A 13,056-nucleotide genomic window follows, 5' to 3' on the forward strand; every position below is an offset into this window, starting at 1 on the left:
GCTTGACGGGGTCGGTTTTAGCCGGAATCCAACATTCATCGGAGGGACGATCGGCGGACTTAGGCGTAAAGGACACGCCCCACGGTGATGGTGTCGTCGTAGCTTCCCATGGCGGAACCCTCCCGGTTCCCGGCCTCCAACACGCCGCGAGGCCCCACGGTGGGCGCCAGCGCGCGTTGCCCTAGTCGACGGTACCCGGAGGAGGGATCCTCACGAGGGGAGAAGAAGTAGGGGCCATAGGGAGGAGTGCACACGGGACGGTGGTACGCGAGTTACCCGGCTTCGGAACACACCTGCGATGACGGGGCCTCTTGCTGCTTGTGCAGATTATGCGGGCGCTTTCGCGTTGTTACAATGAGTTGTGGTTGTGTCTCTAGGGCTCCGGGATCCGGCTTATAAAGGCGCACGGATCTAGGGTTTACATGGAGAAGTCCTAGCCGGGATTACGAGATAGCCTAACTATGGTACAATATCTTGCCGTGCACGTCACGGATCCGCCTTCCATACACGTCGTACTTGGATCCGGGTTTGTCATGGGCCTCCATGGATCCGGGTTACTCCTATGTCGGTACGGATCCGACTTACCGATCCTGGGGCTGGACTTCTTCCTTCATGATCAACGACAGCCCATGGCCGCCCGATGGGCCACATGCCTCATCACCATCTGTGGGCCACCCGGGCTTGCCGGATCTAGGCACTGTCGATGGTACACCCATGAAGTATACCCACAACACTGAGTTCGATAAACCTTGGGTGATTCACTTAAGGGAAACTTGCTGCTGTTCTACAAACCTCTACTCTTGGAGGCCCAACACTGTCTACAGGAATAGAAGCGTGCGTAGACATCAGGCCCACAGATGGTGATGGTGGCATATGGCCCATCGGGCGGCCTAGTTGCTGTTGATAGAAGATGGATGAAGTCCAGCCCAGGAACAGGAGCCGGATCTCAACCGACCTATGCAAAAGTCGGATCCGTGAAGGCCCATGAAGCATCTGGATCCACTACGGCAAGTAAGGAAAGGTGGGTCCTTGACGTGCACGGCAATGTAATATTCCGTAGTTAGGCATCTTGTATTCCAGCTAGGACTCTCCGTGTAAACCCTAGATCCGAGCGCCTTTATAAGCCGGATCCTGGGAGCCCTAGCGGCACAACCACAACTCATTGTAACAACGCGAAAGCGCCCAGATAATTCCAGACAAGCAGCAGTAGGCCCTGTCTTCGTGCAGGTGTTCCGAATCTGGGTAAATCGCGTACCACCGTCCCGAGGACACTCCGCCCAATGGCCCCTACTTCTTTTCCCCTTCGTGAGGATCCCTCCTCCGAGGTACCGTCGAATAGGCAACGACACCGAGGCTGGCAATGGTGACGGCTTCGGGCACCGCTCCATTCTTGAAGGCATCACTGAGGTGATGTCCGACCATCCTGTCGGGGGAGTTTCCGGGGAAATCCCGCTATGATCGGTAGATGGCGACGCTCTTGTGTCGTCTTCCCTCTTGAGAGCGTCGATTTGGAGCTGCTTAGGTCGGATGGGCTTGTGGAAGATGGTTAGTGTTGGCGTTGAGAGTTTTGTGGCTACGATGACAATGGTGAGCGGGTCGGAATCGTGGCATGTCCTTCGTCATCCCTGCAGTGATGGTGAAGTCAGAGATGCAGTGGCGATGCGACTTGTGGCAACGATGCCACTTGATTGGTGCATGTGTCGGTGCAAGGCGTGCAACTTTCTCCTATGAAGGTCACGGTTGAAGTAGGAGCTGCCTCCTCCATGACTTGCTTGGGGTCAACTGTTTGGCATAGGCCCACATGGGCTTCGAGGTCGTTTGCGGTGAGGGTCTCGGTGGCTGTCGTTTAAGGTGGAATCGCTGGCTCGTGGAGGAGTGACGACTATGACACTCGATGACATCCTCAACGACGGTCTTTCTTCTCGATGGCGTGTGCACTCTGTGTTGGTAGTAGGTTGGTTGGGGACTTAGTGTGTGTTGTTGTTGGTTTCACCCGATTTTCTCCTAAAAATTACACACTTTCTTCTTAATTAATGGGTGAGACAAAAATTTTGCCTTTATTTCAAAAAAAGACTCTTTTATTTTTCCCAAACGCTAAAAAGTGCTCGGAGGCCAGATGGCATATTTCAGCCTCCGTTTTCTGGCCATCGGATACTCCTCTGATGCGCCCGATCGCGTGGCGCTGTGCGCTTTGTCCAGACAGGTTGGCACCTGAGCCTGACAAATTCCCACCTGGGCTTGCTGAGACGCGCGCTCTCTCTCCCCATTCCCCATTCCCCATTCCCCCGATTAACTAGGGTTCCTCTAGATGTCTCCGGCAATTTCGTCGGCGGTGGAGGCAGCTCGCGGGTGAAGGGCGTTGTGCTCGGCCGTGGACATAGCGCGCGCCCGCGCGGCGGCGCTGTGCTCATTTGCGGAGGGGCGAGCTTCATGTGAGAGGGGTGACATGCTCGTTGACGAAGTTGATCCGTGTTTGATGTGTGGGAGCGAGCAGCGCGGCAGTGCGAGGCTTGAGGCGACGAGCGGGCCGCGAGTGTGTGGCGCGCGACGGCGGAGAGTTGGCCACGCGGAGGTGCGGCGAGATCTGCGCGGGCCGCGGGGACCAAGATGCGTGCGAGAGGGCGGCGAGTTCGTCAGCGTTGGCCGAGACACGCACAAGGTCGGGATTGATTGGTGACGGAGATTCGCCAGCTACTTCGACTATCGAGGTAATAATCCTCCTGAAATCCTCTTATTTCTGCTCGATTTTCGTACTGCAGCCGCGTAAATCATTGCAATGTTCGCGCTTAAGGATGTGCGGGATTCGTCCTGCAATTCCACACCCCTCTCGACGTATGGTTACACACGGTTTTCCCGTGCTTTTTTCAGCGGTAGGATTCCTGCTATTCATGTGGTGTGTGGTAATCTCAGTTGCGCTTCTGACAGCACGCATCATTATATCAGAGTTTTGAGATTTTTGAGTGAGACAAGAGAGGGGACGGGGTGTAAATTTGGGCAAGTTGTGGCACTGGCCTCACAAGTCACAACCATATAGAGAGATCATTCACACTCAGGAAAGGGAATCCAGCATCAAGCTAAGCAAGCAAGAAGGAGCAGCACTGCAGCACCTAGCACTAGCAGGCTACCAGCTTGTGCCACTCCTCCAAGATTCTTGATCGATTGCCATCTCCTTTGGGCTTCTTGCTACTGACTGCTACACAAACTCAGCTCGGTTTCTCATCTCCGGGCTGCTCGTGACGCATCTGAGCCCGGTGGCCATGACGCACCTGCTGCAGCACATGCCCCGGAGCCTCGCCACCAGCAACGCCTCGCAGTTTGTCTACGCCGTCTTGTGGCGCCTCCTGCCCACGAACTACCCTCCCCCAAGTGTGACTGATCGCCCTCTCTTTCGTTCTTACTTCCATTAGTTTATTCTCTCCATCATGCACCCGTAATAAGTTTAAACCACAGCCATACATGTGCTAATGCTACAATTTCTTTGTTGATTAACCTGGGATCTCCTCGGTGTGTCCTATGATAGAAGCAAAGGAAACATGAGGAACTGGTACACGCACGAAAACTTCTCCGAATAAACAAGTTTTTACTAGCTAGCTGCGTCTGAGACTTATTACTGTCTTGTGGTTTTTGGTCCCTTGAAAAACGTTTTCACCCAGGATACTGGCATGGGAGGATAGGTTCTGCAACTTCGTGGCCACCTCTGCTGCGTGCGGCCAAGAGGGAGCAGCTGCATACGCGGAGCACGAGGCTGCTGCGGCACAGGAGCTGAAGCAGAGCCTGCATCCCGAGCTCTTCTCCAAGATGTCCCATGACATGTACAACTACGAGCGAGTGTGAGTACTCTGCTACTGGCGAATGATATGAACCTCAGTCGTGTTAGGTAGCTAGGGAGGCGACCGGGCGCCTAATCGGATGATGATGATGGCGATTGAATTAGCACACACCACATGAATAACAGGAATCCTGGCCATATTAGTACCCTTCATATTAGCTAGCACGTTTCATTATACCAGAAATAAGTTGGTTCATCAATGTGATTAAGTTCTCTACTAGAAGTACCTAAGGTGTCTACTAGAAATAAATAAGTTGCATACTGATTTTTTAAAAATAAGTTTGCTCTTTTTAAGATTTTTATGCCATGAATTATGCATAAGTTGGCCTAAGTTGGTTCATCATTGTGATTAAGTTGTCTACTAGAAGTACCTAAGGTGTCTGCTAGAAGTAATTAAGTTGCATACTGATTTTTTCAAGTCAGTTTGCTCTTTTTGAGATTTTTATGACATGTGTTATTTATAAGTTGTCCATTAATTTTCAGTTTAAAATAAGTTGGTCATCATTATCATTAAGTTATCTACTAGAACTACCTAAGGTGTCTGCTAGGATTAATTAAGTTGCATACTGAATTTTCCCCTTTTGAGATATGTATGCCACGATATTATGCATAAGTTGCCCATTAGTTTTCATTTTAAAATAAGTTGGTTCATCGTTGTCATTAAGTTGTGTACTAGAGGTATGTAAGGTGTCTGCTAGAAGTCATTAAGTTGCATACTGATTTTTTTTCCGGTAAGTTTGCCCTTCCTTAGATTTTTATGCCATAAATTATGCATAAGTTGGCCATTATGTTTACTGTTAAAAATAAGTTGGTTCATCATTGTGATTAAGTTGTCCACTAGAAGCCAAATGTGTCAACTAAAAGAATTAAGTTGCATACCAATTTTTTTCCACTAAGCCTTTTTTGAGATTTTTTATGCCATGTATTATGCGAAGTTTTCCATTATTTTTCAGTTCTATAAAAGTTGGTTCAATATTGTGATTAAGTTGTTCTGCGGAAGTAAATAAGTTGCATGCTTGATTTTTCAAGTAAGTTATCCCTAAGTCACGGAACAACTGCCTCCAAAGTCGTTGCTTAGAAGAGGCGGCCTTTGTTGCGTATCTCATGTGCCCTTAGTACGAGAGGTGGCCCGCAATGACGTGCCCCGTTGGCACGCTTGGGATGAGCTCGTCAAGGATTGTACCACCACATATCTTCGCTTTGCTTTCTCTTCCAAATTTTGATGGTGCCATGTTCCTTCGCTGTGGTGGTTAAGAGGGACATCTCTAGCTTCGTTCCTAGGCTGTGTTGCGCTTGACTAGCTAGTGTGCTTTGCGTGTTTGCCAAGGAAGCCGGGTATGGGCTTGTCCATGTTCGTTGGCGAGTACATCTCAAGAGACAACAATGCGGAGGCGGCGGCGGCTTGGAATAGATCAAGCCGCCCCGTCGTTTTTCTTGCTTCTCGGTTTCCAAAAAGAAACCGGTCGTACTTTTTCTAAAATAGGGAAAATAATGCGTTTTTGGAAATGATGCGGTATTAAAACTATGGTTTTCGTTGGTAACCAAACGCCCCAAAAGCATTCAATACTATGGTAATTCTAAAAAAATTGTAGTATTCATAGAATACTTTAAAAAATACTTTGATGCCAAATGGAGCCAAGTTGGCTTCTAAAAGTAATTGAGTTGTTTTGATACGATGCTTAACTTGGCTTCGAAAGCAATTGAGTTGTTGTGATAATTATACCTTAGTTGGCTTCTAAAAGTAATTGAGTTGTTTCGATACTATGCTTAAGTTGGCTTCGAAAATAATTGAGTTGTTCGATAGTTATGCCTAAGTTGGCTTCAGAGTAATTGAGTTGTTTTGATAGCATGTTTAAGTTGGCTTCTTAAATTAATTGAGTTGTTTTAATAATTATGCCACGGTTGGCTTCTGAAAGCAATTGAATTGTTTGATAATTATACTTAAGTTGGCTTCCGGAAGCAATTGAGTAGTTTTGATAATTATGTGTAAGTTGGCCTGTGAAAGTAATTGAATTGTTTCAATAATTATGCCTAAGCTGGCTTCTGAAAACAATTAAGTTGTTTTGGTAATTATTCCTAAGTTGGCTTGTGAAAGTAACTGAATTGTTTTAATAATTATGCCTAAGCTGGTTTATGGAAGTAAATTAATTTAGGTTATTCAGTTTTTTTAACAATCCCTGGTCATGCAAGATACAAATAAATGATAAGTAACTTTTATGCATTTTTCAGTACAACAACCCACAAAAAACTCACTACTATACTAATATGGTTGCATTCTTCCAGACCAGCAGTTCGCGTTGCTGCCAGCATGATCAATGAAGCAAAATGTTATTCCTACATCGATGCTACAACAAATGTACAAAGTCAGATAAGACACATGCTTTGTATTCAGAAATTACAGTAGCCGAAGCTACCTTCTTCTCGAAAACATGTTCCTGAACTTCATATTTTATGTCAGTATAATGTTAATCTTTTGTCGCGCAAAAGATATGTCCAATAAATATTACTACCATGTTTGATTCCGGGGAGTCTCAATTTTGTTCATACCTGCTTAATTTTTCCTATTTTGTGCACATTGATATATGGATACAACCTGCTCAAGTTTTGTTCTACTATGTGATGATATTGCACCGGGAGTTAAAGTTCTTGCACTTGTACTTCTCTGCCATCCATGATTTTTTAAAGTAAGTATACACTTTCATTTTTATGTTGCCACAGGTATGTTACTAAGTCGTACCTATGTAATCTACTAAGATGCTTCCTGGATGTAAATAAGTGTGTACCTTAACTAGTACCCCAGCTTTGTTACCAAATGTGGTTTCAGCAAAGATCTAGTTGCGCAGAGTTTTGTTCGCACTATCTACTTGAACTGGGTGCCTGGAGTTTCTACTTGAACTTGTACCCGAGAATTTTCGTCCGGTTTGTTCTAAATAATCTGCTTTCTTCTACTCCATGGAAGCTACATCAGATCTATTTTCACCTGAGTGGGGATTTTTACACGGGGCGTTGCTATAAAAGGGGGAAACGGTGAAGCCTCCAGTTATCTTTGATTAAGCTACAGGTTAAAGTCTGGGTTTTTTTTTGTTCTCTGGTTGTTGCCTTTGATTTAGAAAGAATCCATGGAGATGTGGAGGTCGGAGAAACCTGAAATTATGGAAGAGGAAGAAAGCTGGAGTGGGTTTTGTTCCGTCAAGAGTGGGGTTAGCTGGTTCGGTGGGGGAAAGCAGGTGGGTACGTAATCATGTGATTTCCTTTTTTGGACGTTGCGTGAAGTGGTCAGGGGGTACTTTCCTTTTATGGGGTGGGGGCTCGGTCGCACTAACCAGCCCCCGGAGGCCGGCTAGCCGCGTCCTTTATTTTTGTACTCCGTATTCTTTTTCTTGGGCATTTTCTACTGGTAAAATGCAGTCATTCAACTCAATCCAGCACGAAAAATCTCAGCATTGCAATAGGGAAGAAAGTATCAGTTTTTTAGCCACTTGAGATTTTTTTATCGTACCAGATTTTCATTGAACTTTTTTAGCGGCTACCAATTAATACAACGAACACTGGGTAGATACTGAAGTGGGCTCTAACTGCTAGGCAAAAATGGGCTGGGCTAAGTGACAGTTCGGCCTTGGGTCACTGTGGGCTAGGCTGCTCTTAGTTTTCAAGACACGGACTCACACGGCTTGCACGGGTTTGTTTCTAGTTCTCGTTTTTCTCGTGGATGGAATCGCGATCGAGACGGCGCCTTGGGCGCTCACCGCCGCCGCAGAATGGAGCTGGTGAGATCGAATCAGCGCCCTCCACGACGACATGCTCCTCCAGGTCCTCGTGCGGCTGCACTGCGCCCGTGCCGCCGCACATACCGGCCTGCTCTCGCGGCGGTGGCGCGGCCTCTGGCCTCGTCTCCCCGGCCTCACCTTCCGCGACATCCCGGCCGGCGAGGTCAAATCGGCGCTCGCCCATGTAGCACGTCGCACCGCTGTGTCCCTTCTAGAAATCCGTCTCATGGCATCGACGGACGGCAAGCTTGATGGCGCCTGTGCGAAGTCGTTGCTGCGCACCGCCGCGCGCCTCTCGCCGGAGGAGATCGTCTTCGTCCTTCCGCAGCGTCCTATGATTAAGCGAGGCCGTGGCGTCACGATGGTACTTCCTTGCTTCCACCGCGCCACCTCAATCGAGTTGGACATGCGATTCCTCCGCGTCATGTCGCCGCCGGCGGGCCAGCTTCCCGTGCTCGAGATGTTGTCCATCTCCGGCAACATTGTCGACGTTGGTGGCTTGCTGAACCGCTGCCCCCGGCTGCGCGTGCTCAGGATCACCTTCCGAGGTGTTGATCCGACATCTCTTGAGGCCGCGCTCAACACATTCAAGACGGCGGCTGCCCTTGGCCTCACGGTCTGTGGCTTCGGCATCGAATTTGAAGAATTTACTAGGAGGGTTAGTGTTGATGGCACTCGCTTTGCCTCTCTTCTCCTTGCCGCGGCTAGGATATCTCCACAGGAGCTCCTCTTTACCAGCTTCCGCAGACTTGTTGATGCTGACCTGGTTTGCTTCCACCGCACCACGTCGATTGAGTTGAACTTGCACAAAATCCGCTTCACACACCTACCAGCCGGCGAGTTCTCCATGCTCGAGAGGCTGACCCTCAATGGCTGCACCATCACCGATCTTGTCACAATGATCATTCGATCTCCGCGACTGCGCATGCTCAAGGTCCACTCGGGTTCAATCGAGGACGTGAAGGTCCACTCGGTTTCACTCGAGGAGCTCGAGCTTGATTTTGACAGAAACATGGAATGTCGGAGCATCCACATCGTGACTCCGCTACTTAAGCAACTGAAGCTCAAGGTCCATGGCGGGATGGACCTACGGGTTTTCATCTCGGCACCGATGGTGGAGAAGGTGTCGTGGTGTTGCCTCTTATTTTTGGTTTTACGGTGGCTCCAGAGCCTGCGGCTAGAGACGATAGAGAGCTACAAACACAAAGATGGGGTGCTCATCAACGATGAGGCAGGCATATGTTCGCAACTTCCTTGTGGTCAGGTCCTATCCATGGAGATATCTTCTTATGTAAGATCTTATTTATGTGCTACTTTTCAATCCGCTAGATTTCCCCGATAAATTTGTTTTGAGCACACCATGGAATATATCAAGCCAAATAATTATATTTGCTTTGTAGAATCCTGTCGGTGTTGTGGTGGACTTTGCACATGAGATGGAGAAAATTCTGGTTGCCAATTTTTCTATGTTTGAGTTACATCTCAACGCAAAGGGGCATGCTTTTGGAGCATTTTTGTTAGGTCTTCTTGGGATGCATCGCATTAGAACTAATACTCAGAAGCTGAAGGTTGTCCTGCCGGGGTGGTTTCAGGTAATTATTCATGTTACTTATATATCTGATTCACACAATACTTGTTTAAAACACATCGTGATGTTTTTCAATGTTTTAGATGACACAAGCATCACAATGTCTTGGAGACTGTCCTTGTGATGATCCCAAGGATTGGAGGAGCCAAAGTATCTCCCTGACTCTTCTTGAAGAAGTGGAGATCATCAACCTCAGAGGAGGGGATCACGAGATCGACTTTGTCACATCGATACTTGGATGGGCGCCAATGCTTACAAGAATGATCATCAAGTTGGTGTATGAGGTTGAGCAGAGTGAGATTGGAGGTTGCGCGACGGCTATCTACAATACCTGCTTGGCGTATCCTTCCGTGAATTGCTCAATCTATCTCAGCTCTGGCAAAAAGTTGAGTGGTCCTCAGGCATGAGCAGAATCATACGGACTTTGTTTGCTTTCAGAAAAGGAATGTTCGTAGCAACATGAATGTTTTCCATGAGGGGGATACAAGCGGTATGCTCTGGTCTCATGTCATGTATAACGTCTTTGAACCTGTTACCACCTATGGCATTCCTTGAGAAACTTCTATAGATTTGTCAACCATTCATAGTTAAATGCAAGTACTGCTGGCAATAAAAAAAACAGCAGCATTAGAGCTTCTTGTGTCAATGATGTCATTCGGCTTGCCATTCTGCTTTTCGGTAGGTTAAATTCTGGAGTTGCTGCTAATACTTTGAAATGCCTAAAATATGGTGTGATCAATTTATATTGCTCTGAAATTCTATTTTATACTTCTTCTGTTGACTACTATAAGATGTTTTACCTTTAGTAGATTCATCTATTTTGCTATGTACTTGGTATATTTTTAGTGTATAGATTCACTCATTGTGGTGTGTATTTAGTTAACTTTGAAATGTCAAAAACGTCTTATATTTATGAATGGAGGGAGTATATGACTAATTTTTTTGATAACATCTCGGGCACTGAAAAATTGTTTTAAATTTTCATTTAAAATTCTCGCTGCATGACATATATGTGACACTAAATATGAAAATTGTTCCACTTCACATGTTAGAGTTGCACTATTACTGTGATTCAGGAGCATCGGTTATGATCTTTCTCGCAAACAATTGATGCTCGTCTGTTAACACCTTGTTGCACAAATATGAAATATGCTGCACTTCACAGGTTAGCATTACACTTTGACCCATTTGGCACCACCCGCATCGACTTGGCCAAGATGGCGACTCTTGCTCCTGCATTGTGAGACTAACGAACCAACCAGCTGCGCTGATCCTGAAGAAGGTGATGCGGCGGTAGCTTCTACTGACAACTGGAGCCACCACCTCGTTTCGGCCGGTTTCCTTGCAGAACTGCTCCGTCAAAAGCATCTGCAAGGCCCTCACCTCCAGGCTGCAGCGGAGAATTGGGGCCATCATCGACGTGGACCAGACGGGCTTCCTCGCTGGCCGGAGCATATCGGAAAACTTCGTCTACGCCACCGAGCTCGTCCAGACCTGCTTCCGCCGTCGCGCTCCGTGCATCGTCCTCAAGCTGGATTTCGCCAAGGCTTTCGACTCCGTCAGCTGGGCCAGCCTTCGGCGGATCATGATTGCGCGCGGTTTTCCCGCCCTCTGGTGCGACTGGATGGATGATATTTTCTCTTCCTCGCGCTCCGCCGTCCTCCTCAATGGCGTCCCTGGCAAGTGGGTCCGCTGCTTGCGTGGGCTACGGCAGGGGGATCCCCTCTCCCCCTACCTCTTCCTCATCACGGCAGATGTGCTGCAGCGCCTGATCCGCTGCGACGACGTGCTCCAGCACCCTCTCGTGGACGGCGCCCCCTGCCCCGTGCTCCAGTATGCCGACGACACGCTGATCATCCTCCGGGCGGAGGTTGGGGCTGCGCGGCGGCTGCGGCGCCTCCTCCACCAATTCGAGCGCGCCACCGGCCTCTGCATCAACTACTCCAAAAGCACCGTCGTCCCCATGCACGTCGCCCCGGATGTTCTCAATGGCATCGTGGCTGAGCTCCAGTGCCGCGTTGAGGGGTTCCCCCAGACTTACCTGGGGCTGCCCCTATCTGCCGAAAAACTCCGCCTCGCCGCGTTTGCGCCGCTCATCTCGAAGGCCGACAAATACCTCTCTGGTTGGAGCGCCCTCCTCCTCTCGTCGGGTGGTCGTGCTGGTCCTTTTGAATGCCGTTACGGGACGCTCTTCCCACCTTCGCCATGGGCGCCATGGAGTTGCCGCTCGGCGTGGTGGCCGCTCTGGATCGTCTCCGCCGCGCCTTCCTCTGGGCTGGCTCGGATCGCGTGTCTGGGGCCCAATGTCTGGTGGCCTGGGACCTGGTGTGCAGGACGAAGGAAGAAGGAGGTCTGGGAGTGCGCTCCCTTCCTGATCAAAATGCCTGTCTTCAAATCAAGCTGCTTCATCGTCTTCACGAGGAGCCCGGTGCCTCCTGGCCGCGCTGGGTCTGGGCCGCCATCGGCGACGCGTCGCTGGACACGGTGGGGCGGTCCGCCCTTGTCTGCGGCGCCCACTGGGCCTCCCTCCTCCGGCTCCTTCCGCTCTACCGCAGCATCACGCGGGTCACGCTCGGGGACGGGGCGCGCACTGCTTTCTGGTGGGATGCGTGGACGCCGTCCGGCCCCCTCGCCGCTGCGATGCCCGAGCTCCTCTCGCATTGCACTGCTCCTGGCGCCACGGTGCGCCAGATGATGGCCTCCGGGCTCGACAACAACCTGGTGCCCCGCCTCTCTGCCACCGCTGCTGCCCAGAAGGACGCGCTCCACCGCCTGCTGCGCAACGTCCACCTCCGCGCTGCCCCGGATCGCCGCTCCCTCCCTCTCTGCGGCAAAGGTGCCGGTGGGCTGCGCACCTCTGCTCTCTACAAGCTCTGCGTCTTTGGCGGCGTGAAAGATGCGAATTCTGCTTTCGTCTGGCAGAATCGCGCGCCGTCCAGGGTGCGCTTCTTCGCCTGGCTTCTGGTGCGTGGGCGCATCCAATGCCGCGCCAACCTGCATCGGAAAAACATCCTGGACCTCTCGGCGAGTGGCTGCCCTCTTTGCCCCGCCCCGTTGGAGACCGCCGCGCACATTATGTTCGGCTGCCCCTTTGCCCAGCGTTTTTGGGCGGCCATGGGCGCTCGCCCTGCTCCTGAGCTGCCGGTGAGCGATGCCGCTCACTGCGCGCTCCCTCCCTCGGCTCCGACTGACACCGCTGCTACTCTCCGCCTCCTCTGCCTCTGGCACCTTTGGAAGCACAGGAACGGAGTCGTCTTCGAGCAGCTCCCTCCCTCTCTCTCCATGCTCCGCAAACGGTGCAGAGATGATGCCATCCTCTGGCGGGCTAGGCTTCCTATAGAGCAACAGTCAGACGTTGATCTCTGGCTTACCTACTTCCTCCCGGAGTGGCCGTAGTCCTTTGCCGTTGTCCTTGAGCCCGCCCCCTGTTGCGTTGGGCGGTGCCTCCCCCTCTCCTGTATGTTGCTGACAGTTGGTTGGTGATTGGTAATATATTCAGGCGAGAGCTTTTGCTCTCCCCGGTGAAACGTCAAAAAAAACAACTGGAGCCACCAAGTAGACAGAAAAAGGGCGACGAGTGGCAGCACGAATCTGAAGCTTTGTGGTCCCGTGGCACATATATTTTTTTGCGAGAAACCTATATAGTCTCGCAAAGAGGGACGTGCGAGCACGAATCTGAAGCTTGCAAACAGAGCCTAACCTGAGTCACTACTAGATAAAACCATCTCTCAATGTGCTGGTTTAGCATTAGATTAAGGCAGTCCGTTAGCCATCCAGCGAAATGTTTAGCCTGATGAAGGGGATGGCGGCGACCCAAAATAACTCTCATTCTCCTCCTCCCACTAGTGGAGAAGAGGCCTTTGGTCCCAAGC

General features: G+C 50.1%; 1 long non-coding RNA gene across 1 annotated transcript; it reads left to right on the forward strand.

Moving 5' to 3' along the window:
- The first annotated feature begins 2,216 nt into the window (after positions 1-2,216).
- On the forward strand, positions 2,217-6,351 carry LOC124694230. Its single transcript, XR_007000443.1, has 2 exons — positions 2,217-2,708; positions 6,113-6,351. It is a non-coding gene; the product is annotated as an uncharacterized LOC124694230 (long non-coding RNA).
- Positions 6,352-13,056: the final 6,705 nt, after the last annotated feature.

The sequence above is a fragment of the Lolium rigidum genome, chromosome 3, assembly GCF_022539505.1.
Source record: "Lolium rigidum isolate FL_2022 chromosome 3, APGP_CSIRO_Lrig_0.1, whole genome shotgun sequence".
NCBI lineage: Eukaryota > Viridiplantae > Streptophyta > Magnoliopsida > Poales > Poaceae > Lolium > Lolium rigidum.